The sequence below is a fragment of the Macaca mulatta genome, chromosome 12 (assembly GCF_049350105.2).
Source record: "Macaca mulatta isolate MMU2019108-1 chromosome 12, T2T-MMU8v2.0, whole genome shotgun sequence".
In the NCBI taxonomy this organism is placed as follows: domain Eukaryota; kingdom Metazoa; phylum Chordata; class Mammalia; order Primates; family Cercopithecidae; genus Macaca; species Macaca mulatta.
The window spans coordinates 54014730-54027808 of record NC_133417.1 but is presented as its reverse complement, the minus strand read 5'-3'; the positions used below and the strand labels follow the sequence as shown (position 1 = coordinate 54027808).

Sequence of the window (13079 nt, the reverse complement as noted above, 5' to 3'; positions counted from 1 at the left end):
CTCCAATTCATTTGGTGGAGAATTAATGCCCTTCTCAAGCAAGAAGAGATTCAGATATTCAGTGAATACACTGCTCTGCTGAGCTTTCAGTCATTCCTACTTTTAAAAAAGCTAGTAAGGCCGGGCGCGGTGGCTCACGCCTGTAATCCCAGCACTTTGGGAGGCTGAGGCGGGTGGATCAGAAGGTCAGGAGATCGAGATCATCCTGGTTAACACGGTGAAACCCCGTCTCTACTAAAAATACAAAAAATTAGCCGGGCACAGTGGCGGGCACCTGTGGTCCCAGCTACTCGGGAGGCTGAGGCAGGAGAATGGTGTGGGCCTGGGAGGCAGAGCTTGCAGTGAGCCGAGATCGCGCCACTGTACTCCAGCCTGGGCGACAGAACGAGACTCCGTCTCAAAAAAAAAAAAAAAAAAAAAAAAAAAGCTAGTAAGACTTTTTTTTTTTACATCAGTTGCTATCTTTTCAGAACTGAAGTGACAAACATCAAGTTTTCTTAGTTCTGAAATGAAAAAAAAAAGTTTAGAGCGGATATTTAAGCAAAGTAAAAGCAAAAATGGTCAAGGTTGACTTTGCTTATGCTGCATATTGGGGCACCTGCTTACTTGAAGTGAACTCTTTTGAGGCCAGAAAATGGCTTATCCTCACCCAGGCACTGACATCTCCAATGACCATATCTTCAGGATGACTCAAATAAGCAGAAACAGACCAGTCAAAGTTTAATTGAATTTTATTTTCCACTTCTAGTATTTTTCAAATTATACAACATGCAGTCTGCCAGAGTACCCATACATCTTCATTTTAGAACCTAGAAGATTACCAAAATTTTCCGCGGGCCAAAGGAGGGTGACTTCCAGATCTTTTGTTACATGGACTATAGTACAGCATCATTATTGATATAAACCACCATTCTCCCCTCAAACCCCCCAGACAAGTTTGTCCACAATTTTTTAAATGTGAAAGCTACTGTACAGATACATAAAGCCCAGAGAACACACATCTGCAGTACACAGGACGCACTTTACAAACTAGACATGGATAATTCTACAGAATGCCCTATTCCCCTTATATCTGCACACAATGAACAGTATTTAAAATTGATACACAATTTTTAAATAAGTAAGCAGACTTCATGGAGCGGCGCTTCCTTTGGCAGTTATCCAGCCATTATTCAATGCTTGGTTTAAAAAGTCTAAATTGTTAGTGTTAAATGAAGCAATTTTAGATTACGATGGTTTCTTTAGCTTACTCAAGATTCTGGACTAGACAATGAAGTGAAATCTTCCCTCCACCCTCGGCCTTTCCCAATATGTCATATAGCTAGAGTCCAAATGTCTCCTGCCCTGCTTTAAAAAATGCACTTCAAAAGAGGGGATTGTTAAGAACTTTTATTTGCTTTCAGTTATTTCTATAGGAACTAGAGCTTCTTTATGTAAACTTTAGGGCTTTAAAAAAGTCACTAGATGCTACATTCTAGGCAAACCTTTTTATTTCTTCATTTATCCCAGTGTATCTATAAATTCTGATTTCTTAATCACATGGTTCTATTTCCTTTAAAAGTCTTAATGTGAAACTGTTATTTTTCTATCTACTACCTGCTGTTTAACAAAAGTGAAGTGTGCAGCATTTGAAGAGATGATATGTTTGCACAGAATTCTCTAGTAATTGACAAAAACACATTTGGCATTACGTATTTTAGTTTCCAACCATAAATCTTGATATCTCAAACAACATTCTCCTAATTTACCAATCCACCATCCTGCAGATAAAGATTATTCGTATAAACCATCTGGCTGTTCTCTTAGAGCATCAAAGAGTAAACTTTGAAGAAGTAGCATGAAATATAAAATTATTCATAGAGGAGAAAAAGACACAATACACACTTGTCAAAAGCTGCATATAACCAAAATCATAATCACGAGCTTAGTTGTTCAGAAGTGTGGTTTTTACACTTAAAGTACAGGGAGCAATAGTCTAAAAACCTGAAAATTGCACATATGTGGCTTTTTTAGAAAGTGGCCTACAGAGAACATGGTCCTGATATAATAACTGGCTTACTATACATAACAATATTTAAGGATCCATTTGAATAATCCATTCCAATAATTTGCCTTCCTTTTAGTCACAGTATAGGAAAATTAGATTAGAAGTCCTATAAAGATTGAAGCTAGGTGAACTGACTGGCTGATCAGCAACTAGCAGAATTATCTTTAAGAGACATCAAAGCCAACTTTCTCTGTGAATAAAAGTAAAGCGAATGTTGTCAGTCCCTTGTAGAGATCAAGCAAAATGGAACTACAAGTGAATGTTTCCCTTTGAAACATGAAAGTGCCAAGCAATTCTTTAGAACTAGAAAGGGGGTACCCAGGGAAAAATCACTCTGGAGAGAATCTAAAACAATCTATTTTATGATGGATATTAACAAGAGCCAAACACCATTACTGACCTTTGTTCAATTTCCAAACAAAAAGTAATGGAGAGTAGTGGTAATGACAATTAATAATTGGCAATTATCCCAAACACCAATGTTTTAGCTGCCCAAATCAGAAGCAAACATATTAACAAGGTTATGTGGCATATGTTATTACCTGATAAACTTTGCAAAACCTGCCCCACAAGGACCCTTTTATCAGACTGCAAATAATGATGGAGCAGGTATATTGGGCTGGCACTGATAACAAAATTAAAGAATGAAAAAAATTTAAACAAATGCAAAATTGCCATCTTCACGAAATAAATACTTCAATAGTTTGTCCTCCTCCCTCTCCTTATTCCCCCCCAAAAACAAAACATACATAAACAAAGTGCAACATTTAACAAATAAATTAAGTCAAAGCAGGTTTGCTTTGCTCGGGAAATTTTATACAAGAAATGTTTGGATGTCAATGCACAGTTCTTAGCACTCTACACACACACACACACACACACACACACACACAGTTGAACTACCTTCGACTCACACAGTCATGAGAAAAGCCCGAAATCTCCCCTAGCATATATTTCATTACAGTGGTGAAAGCTTCAGGGCACAGTGCCAGCTCCTCATCTTGGGCACACAACACGATAGGATAGGAGCTTTCACCGAGATTGGTTTGGTTGTCATTGACTTACCCCCAAATTTGTCAAAACAAATAGCAGCACACAAGGCCAATTTAACGGAATCTTTGTCAGTTTCCCTGAAAACTTTACTACTTGGAAATTGATCTTCTTAATAAGTACAACTGGAAGCAAGGGTTGATTCAGCTTTAGATTCATGTATTTGGATAGAGCAATAACTAGATGTAAAATATCCATCTACATGGATTTTTTCTAATTGTGCCTAAGAAGATGAAACCTATTTGGTGCCAAAGAACTCATATAAACAGTCGGCAATGATGGGTTGAAATAATAACTTATTCATGGCAACTTATTCATATACAAGCACAAAGAACAAAATTGTGTCAAGTACTTTCTCCCCAAGGCTTCCTTTTTCAACTGCTGGAATGATGCTGGATTTCTTCAGCAATACCCACTCAAGCTGAAAATGGTTAGAGAAAGCAGCCGTTCCCAATGCCAGCTCCAGAACGATCAGGGAGGAAGAAGTGAGGAGAGGGGCAGCCACATTTCCACTTAAAACTTTGCAGCATTTTCAGCACTTCTGAAAGAATGACGTTCAAACCGGCCAGCCGAGACTAGTTGCTGCAGGTTGAAAAGCAAGCAGCTCGGAGGTGAATTTTATGACTTTTTGCATTGACACAGATGTATCTGAATGAACAATTTCTACACTGCTACTGTCAGATTGTTTTTCTGCCCCAAAGAAATTTGCTTTGCATTTTAACAGGTGCCATTACTAAAAGGTATATTTTACAGATCCAAAGATGTGACCAGGATATTCAAAATGTGTCTTCGGGGTAATTTGTTTCGGAAAAGTGTTCAGAATGAAAACTTTGAACCCTAGAGCAGCACTTTTTGTTCCCTAAAAATATAAAATAATGTGTTTATTTTACAGGAAACCAGACAGTTGAGGCAGAGCATGGTCTCCCACCTCCACGGTACTTGGTTGTTCCCCTCCAGGGAATGGCACATTAGGGCGTACAGATGGGACAGTGCACTGCCCAGAGGAGGCTCCAGGAACCACCCAGAAACCACCCAACACCCCGGAGGCCGAGTCAGCGGCAATGGTTCTGAGTAGTAAGTGGATCTTCTGCAACCATCTCCTTCAGATTTCTCAAAAAGAGAAAAGTCCGAGCACACATCTGTACACACAGAAACTCTACACAGCTCAAAAGACCTGAAACTGGTATACTGCAGATGGCTGGAGTAAGCAAGTATAAAAAAAAAAAATGGAAACTGTAGGGGGGAAAAAAATAAAGGAATTGGTGATTAATGTAGTCCTTGACATGCTATGTGGAGTCATATCTGTTGAAAGAGAACCAAAGAGAAAACATAGGAATTAGAGAACACAGTAGAAATTTACTTCTCAAAAAAGTTTTGTTTAATTCTAGATGTTTAGACCAGAGCTGTCAGATACAAATATAACATAAGTCACATATTTTCTGTTTGTTTGTTTGTGAGACGGAGTTTCACTCTTGTCACCCAGGCTGGAGTGCGGTGGCGCAATATTGGCTCACTGCAACCTCTGCCTCTCGGGTTCAAGTGATTCTTCTGCCTTAGCCTCCCAAGTAGCTGGGATTACAGGGGTGTGCCACCGTGCCTGGCCAAGCCACATATTTAATTTTAAATTTTCTAGTGGCTACATTAAAAAGTGAAAAGACATAGGTAAGATTAATTGTAATATATTTTATATAGCCTAATATATTCAAAATAGTATCATTTCAACATGTAATTGGTAATACATATTGAGATCGTTTACATTACAATATTACTACTGAGATTTTTTTTTTCCACACAATAGTGTTTGCAATCTGGTGTATATTTTACACTTTCAGCCCATCTCAATTTGGACTTAGCCACATTTTGAGAGCTCAAAAGACATGTGGATAGCAGCACATAACAGCACAACCTCCTATTTCCTGATTTTGCTTTAAGTATTTAGTCCTGACAGTCTCAACGTTCTCTTCCATAAATTAGTATCTGTTGAGGCTATGGATATTCAAAGTAACATAATGTATTTTCTCATTCCTAAGGGGGAATTAAAACATTTCTCATTTGCCTGCACTTAGGATAGCAAGCAGGTGCAACAGGGCCCTAACCCAGGCTTTCTGTAGAAAGAGGTTCCCAGTTCCCAAAGATATGCTTCGTCTCCATCGGATAATAAGATTCTCCAAAAGACCACCCCCTTCCATTTTATTCCACTTCCCACCAGAGGTTCGGCTGGTGCTGGGCACATCTCCAGGATGAACGTCTAGACCAGCCTGAGTGGCCTCTGTCAGCCTGTACCCAACACCAGTAAACTCAACTTTCAGAAGACACTGAAAGGCTCTGCTTCCTGTCACCAGCTGGAGGCCCTAGCTCTGAGACCCTGCTATGGGTTTTGTGCAGAGCTTATGGTACTCTAGGGGATGGGGACAGGGATGACAAAAGAGGGAGGTAGAGCCTTATCCTTGAGGAAAACATGGAATTACCTGGTACTGGAAATACAACCGCCACTAAGAAAAGCCCAAATTCTCTTTTGATTAAAAAAAAAAAAAGAAAGAAAAAGCCCTCCGTAACCTGACACATACTTTCTGTTTTGCCTCTAGAAGGCTTATATCAACATTTGGTACCCAACTGTGGTAATATCTCAGATTCCCGCTACCATGCTCTTTTTTTTTTCTTCACTCTCCTGATTTATATGTTATAATATTGTAAACAACCTCACATATTTTGTATAAACCAACAGGATGTAAGTTACATATAAATAGAAAAATTCTCTGTCTAGAAAGGGGTTATAAAAGTAGAAAAAAAGCAAAGCGAGAAAAAGGGAGACGAAATACAGAACAGAAACTGAGTAGAAAAAAAAAAACCACACACATTCTTTTTAAAAATACCACCTCTTGGTCAAGTGCAGTGGCTCATGCCTATAATCCCAGCACTTTGGTTTGGGAGGCCACAGCACGTGGATCACTTGAAGTCAGGAGTTCAAAACCAGCCCAGCCAACACGGTGAAACCCCAACTCTACTAAAAATACAAAAATTAGTGCGGCATGGTGGCATGTACATGTAGTCCCAGCTACTTGGGAGGCTGAGGCAGGAGAATCATTTGAACCTCAGAGGCAGAGGTTGCAGTGAGCCGAGATCATGCCACTGCACTCCAGTCTGGGCAACAGAGTGAGACTCAGTCTCAAAAAAATGAAAACAAAAACAAAAACAAAACCACCTCTTCACTGACAAGAAAAAATATTCAGAGAACTCATTTGGTATAATCTCCCACAACGGCAAAGCTACAAAACTAAGAAGGGCTTAAACAACCCTAGAGGGTGATATTCCTGTCATTTTTAGAAGTCACAGAGAGTAAGATGTCTTTGGGAAGAACATGGCCTTTCTGGTGAAATTTTGGGCTTATTGTCAGTATTAGAAGTGAAAAACCTAAAAGCACGGTCATAGTTGTTATTTAAAATCCATTTTGAGCTGAAAACCAATAGGAGTGCTGCCTGAATGCCACCACTGAAATTGCCATTTCACTTTCTCCCAGGTCGTTTCTCCATGCACGCCATCGCCCTGGTCAGATGAGATCCCCTTGCTCGGATGAGATGGCTGTCCTGCGTGCCTGGAGGCAGGGAGGTGCCGGCACATACCTTGGATTGTGGGATTATGACCTGACGCAATGTTTGCAGCCAAACTGTGTTGACACAGCAAGCACTAGACACAAATGCAATGGGGCGGCCTCAGTAACTCCAGCAGACCATGAAGTGACATGATTTCCCCCTGGAAGGCCCTTCAGTCAAAACCCCCGATCCCCGCTGGGCAAGATTCAGCAGGTTTTGGCTGATAGTTTGGAAGAAATGCGGGGCCACAAAGGAGGCCCTACCTGCTTAGTTTAGTCACCTCAAGGAGCGTGAGGGAGGAGAACTGAGATTGTGACAGGTTGCTGAAGGGAAAAGCACAGGAACTCTGCCAATAAAGGGTCCTTTCTTTACTAGGATGCAGCGTTCCTCTTCATCCCCAGTTAAGGATCTCTACAGGCCTGTCTGCTGAGAAGTCTTTCCAGCAGGCCCAAGAAACAAGGATTCCAGTAGGATGCTCCCATCCATCCTTCCCACTATCGGGATCTTCATCTCCTTAGATAAATTCATGGGAGAAAATAGATATAAATTTCAAAGGTAAATGAGATACAGCATTTCTGACTGTTCTAATCCCAGAGAGACTGGGGAATCTGGAGAATCTTTAAAACCCAGTCCTGTTGACTCTCTTCCAAGTAGCCAGTCACTCACTTAGAGGCAGGGGACTGGACCAACTGACCTGCTCTAGGACTGCCAAACTGGCGCTCTGCCAAACTGGAGATGGTAATTCAAAGGGGCAACGTGTGACCAGATTTAGGAGGAAATAAAATCACCTTTCTTTAGAAGGGGTGGGGAAGGCTAATGAAGGAAGTTAATTACAAAAGGGTTTTGCAAGAAGTATTTAGAGACCGTTTTCACCCCCAACTTGGGCTTTTGCAATTGCTTGCAGTGGATTTAAGCTTAATCCAAACAGTACATAATTTTAGTTTTTCTTTTGCCTTTTTATAATTCAATCCCCACATTATAAGAATTACCAATTTTACTCTACTTATCACTGCTGAATAGAAGTGGATTTATCTCATTGGAGCGTTGGTACAATCTGCTATGGAGGAATAATTTTAGTTGCTCTGAATTTATGACTCTGAGAACCATGAAGCTGAGGAGTATCGAAGTGTTGGAGCCTCCTGTGCGGTAGACGGAATCAGGAATTCTTGCCTCCAGATGCTCCACAATTCCTTCCTTTTGGGTTGAGAATGCTAGTTTCAAAGTCCTCTGCCTCAGCAGCATCCACCTACAGTTATTTCTGTCCTCTCTCTCTGCAGTTCCACCTCATCTGGCCTTTTCAGGTCTGTCCCCATGACCACTTTAACATTAGCTAACATGCACAGGGGCCTAATTTTTGCCAGGTACTCTCCTAAGAAGTTTTTCTCTCTTCTTTCACATTCTCTCATTCAATCCCAGACAAGCCTGTGATATGGGCACTATGATCCCAACTTCCCCATTCCACAGTTTTCTTAGCTGTCCAATGGCCAAGAATCTTGTCTGGTGTGACAAGGGGGGATTCGCTTTATACACTTCAACCAAAACAGCACACTGTAACAGACAGAATGCAAAAACAGCTGGGGGGAATCCAGCTGCCATCTATGAGATAGCCAGGTGTCAAAGAGATTTGCAAAATGTAAAACAATGCCATTGGGCTATTTTTTGTTTTGAAAACAGTTATTTTCATTACAAATCACATTTCCATGGTAACATGTATGGGCTTATTACTATTTTTTAAATGAATCTGACAGTATTCTAATTTTTTTGCTTTAATTTCCAGTATGATACATATCAATATATATAAATTCATTGATCCTTTTTTGTTGGTTCTTTTTTTGAGAAAGATTGTCATTCTGTCACCCAGACTGGAGTGCAGTGGCACAAACATGGCTCATCACAGCCCCAAATTACTGGGCTCAATCAATCTCCCACCTCAGCCTCCAAAGCAGTTGGGACTACAGGTGTATGCCACCATACCTAGCTAATTTTTATTTTATTTTATTTTATTTATTTTTTGTAGAGACAGAGTCTCACCAAGGCTGGTTTCAAACTCCTGGCCTCAAGTGATCCTCCTGCCTTGGCCTCCCAAAGTGCTGGAATTGTAGGCATGAGCCACATACCCAGTCCATTGATCCTTTTTAAGAAGAGTAAAGGTCCTAAGGCCAAGAACTTTGAGAACTGTTGCAGGGAAGATCATTGCTCTTAGCCCAGGATCTACCACTCGTAGGTGTGGGATCTTGACAGCGCATCCCGCCTCTTTGGGATGTAGCATGAGGAGACGGGATCAGGTGATGAGGACAACACAGATGAGCACCACAGAGTGCTCATTCAGTGCCAGGCACTAGGCTAATCTTCATGTATTTGTTTTATTTGTTTATTCTTTTTGAGGCAGGATCTCGCTCTGTCACCCAGGCTCTCGCTCTGTCACCCAGGCTAGAGTGTGGTGGCATGATCACAGCTCACTGCAGCCTCGAACTCTCCAGCTGAAATGATCCTCCCAGCTCAGCCTTCCAAGTCGCTGGAGCTACAGGCATGCACCACCACACCTGGCTAATGTTTTTATTTTTAGTAGAGACAAGGTCTCGCTAAGTTGCCCAGGCTGGTCTCAAACTCCTGAGCTCAAGCCATCCTCCAGCCTCAGCCTCTCAGAGTGCTGGGAGTACAGAAGTGAAAGAATTGAGACACACCACGACACACAAAAAACAGGCATCCCAAACTCTACAAGAAGCAACGCACTCCGGGGTTGCATTGCACTTAGCTCTTTATTTTCAGAAAAAGCCCTTCTTTCATTAAATTATGTGAAGTGGGTTTTGTGGTTCGGATTTTTTATTTGTGGTTTTATTTCAATTTAATTTCCAAATTTGTTTTTGTTTATAATATGCAAATACTTAAGTATTATAATATAATAATTTAAATCAACTCTGGGGATCTGTGAGAATTGTATTCCTTTTAAAGTACTCTATTTACTACTCAAGTTTGAGATAAAATGGTCTAAATATACGACAACCAAGAAAAAAGACCATTCTGCCTTCAGTCTTTCAGAAAACATCTGAGGATTCAGCAATGCCCCACTGGCGCCATCTGGTGGAGACATTTGAACAAGTCCCCTGGCTTGCCAAAGCACTGCCTGGAAAGGAAGTGGATCTCCAGGGCCCTCAGAACCAGGGAGCTGGGCAGACGTTTAATCAGGTGTCTGCATTAAGTATGGGGCTGCAAAGAAGGACTCAGCACTGCCTGAGAGGTCGATTTTACACCATCTCTGGTCTCAAGAGCGAGACCCTGCTTCCTCCCTCTTTCTCACTAATCATCTGGCTTCTTGCCTGCACGAGAAAACAAGTTCTAACTAAGGTGAGCTGGATCTTGCCTCCCAGTGCACCCCATCTACCACCCACCCGCATCTGTGCTTCCTCCTCTGCCCGGCTCGGCTATACCATCACCATCGCACACAGCTATGCTGTAATATCTCCCATCTCATGACAGAAAAGCAACACAGCCCCACCTTAACTCCACGTCGCTCCATTTCTCTGATCTCCTTCAAATAAAACCCCCAAAGTGGGTTCAGCTGCTGGCTCTCCTTCCTCATCTGCTCTCTCTAGTCCATGCTAAGGTCACCGCCATCTGGCCTTCTTCAACCACCCAGTCTCTGTTGTCATCTTACTCAAGCTCGGAGCTGACCACCTTCCTTCTAGGGTCAAGGTCTTCACTTGACCTCTGTGCCCCCACATGCTCCTCAGGCCCCTCGGCTGGTGCCACCTCCTTTCTCTGACCTTCCCATTTGCCAGTGCCTGGGCCTGGTCCAACTCACCCCTCAGCTCTCCTCTCTGCTGGGCCCACCTTTTCTCTAGGTTGCCTCCTTCAGACCCGTGGCCATAAACACAATCTACAGGTCACAAGTCTCCAGCCCTGGCCTCGCCCCAGCCTCTCTGCTATGCTCCAGACCCACAGATCCAGCCACCTGTTCCACACACCCACTTGGGTGGTGGGCTCAGCTGGATGTCTGAGAGGCAGCGCATAAGCAACATGATGGAAACCAAGCTTTCCCACAAAACCTGCTCATCCCCCGATTTCCCCTGGCATGGTTAAAAAGGGACCAATGTCTCCTAATTGCTGGGGCCCACAAAAATCTAGGAACTACCTTGATTCCCTTCCTTCCTCGTCCTCTTGCTCTCAATGCTCATCAGTAAGCCTGACAGCTGAATCAGCTCTAAGCAGGCACTGACTCGAGCCACTTCTCCCCTGCTGCCACCACCTGGGTCTGGTACCGGACCCCTCCCCATGGCCACCTAGGGTACCCCCTAGACAACCCCCAGTGCTTACTGTCGCCCCATTCCTACCCCTTCTCCAGGGTCCAGCCCAGAGTGGCCTGTCTAATCATGAACCAGCTCCCACTGCTCCCATGCCCACAGCCCTGGTGACCCCTCGCACTAGGTCACAATCTAACTTGCCCCCAGTCTCAACACCTTCATTTACTTGGGCCCAACTCCCTCCCCATCCACTCTAATGAAGATGGGTTCTCCCAGATCAGGAGCTACCACCTTATCAGCCTTGTACCACCTTATCAGCCTTGTACCGCCTTATCAGCCTTGCTAACGTTCCTCGTTCCTCGAATAACCCTCATTCATTCCTACCTTTGAGCGATCATCAAACCACTCTCTCCCAGGTTGCTGTGTGCCTGGCATTTTTCATCACTCAGTCTCAACTTAAATGTCACCCCCTCTTCTAAAACAGTGTTCCTATTCCATTAGCCTGTTTCTGTTTTCTTCTAGCACTTACCACTACTTGAAGTTACCTTGTTTATTTTCTGTCCATTTTCCCCTAACAAGCATATCACTGCACAAGAAGAGAGCCTTCTTGTCTCATTCACTGTGAAACCAAGTCCAGAGCTAGGCTCTCGATGCCTGAACCCCCTTGGCTGGTGAGAAAAACTGAAGCTGACAGAAATCAAGCAACCTGCCCGATGTCACATGGTTGCACTCCACTGCCCCATAGGTAGCTCTAGCGTTTGAAAAAGATCATCTCCTCCTGTGGCAGCCCCCTGTGGATCTGAACCAGATAAGATCAAAGCCAGCATTATCCTGGGTTCTTTTGATTTTTGTACATTGGCATCTTCATTGGCTTTGAAACCTTGAGGATAAACCAAAATACTCATTATGGCTATAATTCTTGAACCCTGAAATGAAGCAGAAGGAAATTCCAAAGATATCCAGCTGTAAGAATATGTGCTCTGACTCCACAGGAGGGCTGGGAAGACACAATTGAGATAATTTCTACCCAGGGAAGAGACACTTCAGAATGAAAATCCCAAAGGTCAGGAAAGACTGTCTCAAAAAGGCTTTGCTCTCATCTAAGCAATGAATTCCATATTTCCAATTATTTTTCAAAAAATGATTTAGCATTTCTTTACTTTTCATTTGCAATTCCTGAATCTGTTGATTACTACCCCTTTTTAATCTCCACTGACAAATGCCCAGTCATTTCTTAAAAATAGTCATAGCTTGTAGATAAGTAAATTTTATACACACACACACACACACACACACACACACAAATAAGATAGGCTCTCACTCTGTCACCTAGGCTGGAGTGCAGTGGCATGATCTTGGCTCACTGCAACCTCCACCTCCTGGGTTCGAGCGATTCTCCACTTCAATCTCCCAGATAGCTAGGGTTACAGGTGTGCATGTACACGCCAAGCTAATTTTTCTATTTTTAGTAGGGAAGGGATTTCACCATGTTGGCCAGACTGGTCTTGAACTCCTGACCTCAAGTGATCTGCCCACCTCAGCTTCCCAAAGTGCTGGGATTACAGGCATGATCCACCATGCCCAGCCAATATTATCTTTAAAAGCCCTTATATCAGCTCATAGCAACAACTAGGATACTCAGTTCGAAATAAGCCTTCCCTACCCAGTGGCTAGGATTTACTGCTATAGAGGAACTAAAAACCATTTAGTAACAACTATATGAATTAAAGGACACTATAAACCAACATGTATCAACTACGATGTTCTGCAGTGCTCATCTATACTAGCAACTAACATTTTTATTGAGCAATTGTTATGTGCTTAGAAGCATGACCTCATTTAAGCCTTCTGTCAATGCCAATGACCAAAATAAAAGATTTTCCCCATTTCATAGACGAGGAAACAGATTCTGAGGTTAAGTAACTTGAAGGAAGTAGAAGACCTGACACCTGAACCCAGGTCCCTTGTCCAATGCCAGTCCCCTCAGCTACACTGCCATCCTGAGAGCTGTAAGAGGGGGCCTGTTTATTTTGTGACCTGATGAAAGAAGCACCTAGTTACAGAAGCTATGTGGAGAAGGTGTGTTAAGGAGGCTCTGAATTCAGATAAATCCATCAAAACCACTTTTAAAACTTTGAGTAAAGAAACAAA

The 13079-nt window shown here is 42.6% G+C and overlaps 1 protein-coding gene across 1 annotated transcript in view; it reads right to left on the bottom strand.

The window, feature by feature from the left end:
- Positions 1-713: 713 nt before the first annotated feature.
- The window catches only part of KIF5C (kinesin family member 5C), a 152215-nt gene continuing 139849 nt past the window's right edge, over positions 714-13079 (bottom strand). Inside the window, exon 26 of the mRNA XM_028830683.2 lies at positions 714-4399. The gene's annotated coding sequence lies outside the window, so the exon portion shown is untranslated. The remainder of the gene's footprint in view (positions 4400-13079) is intronic.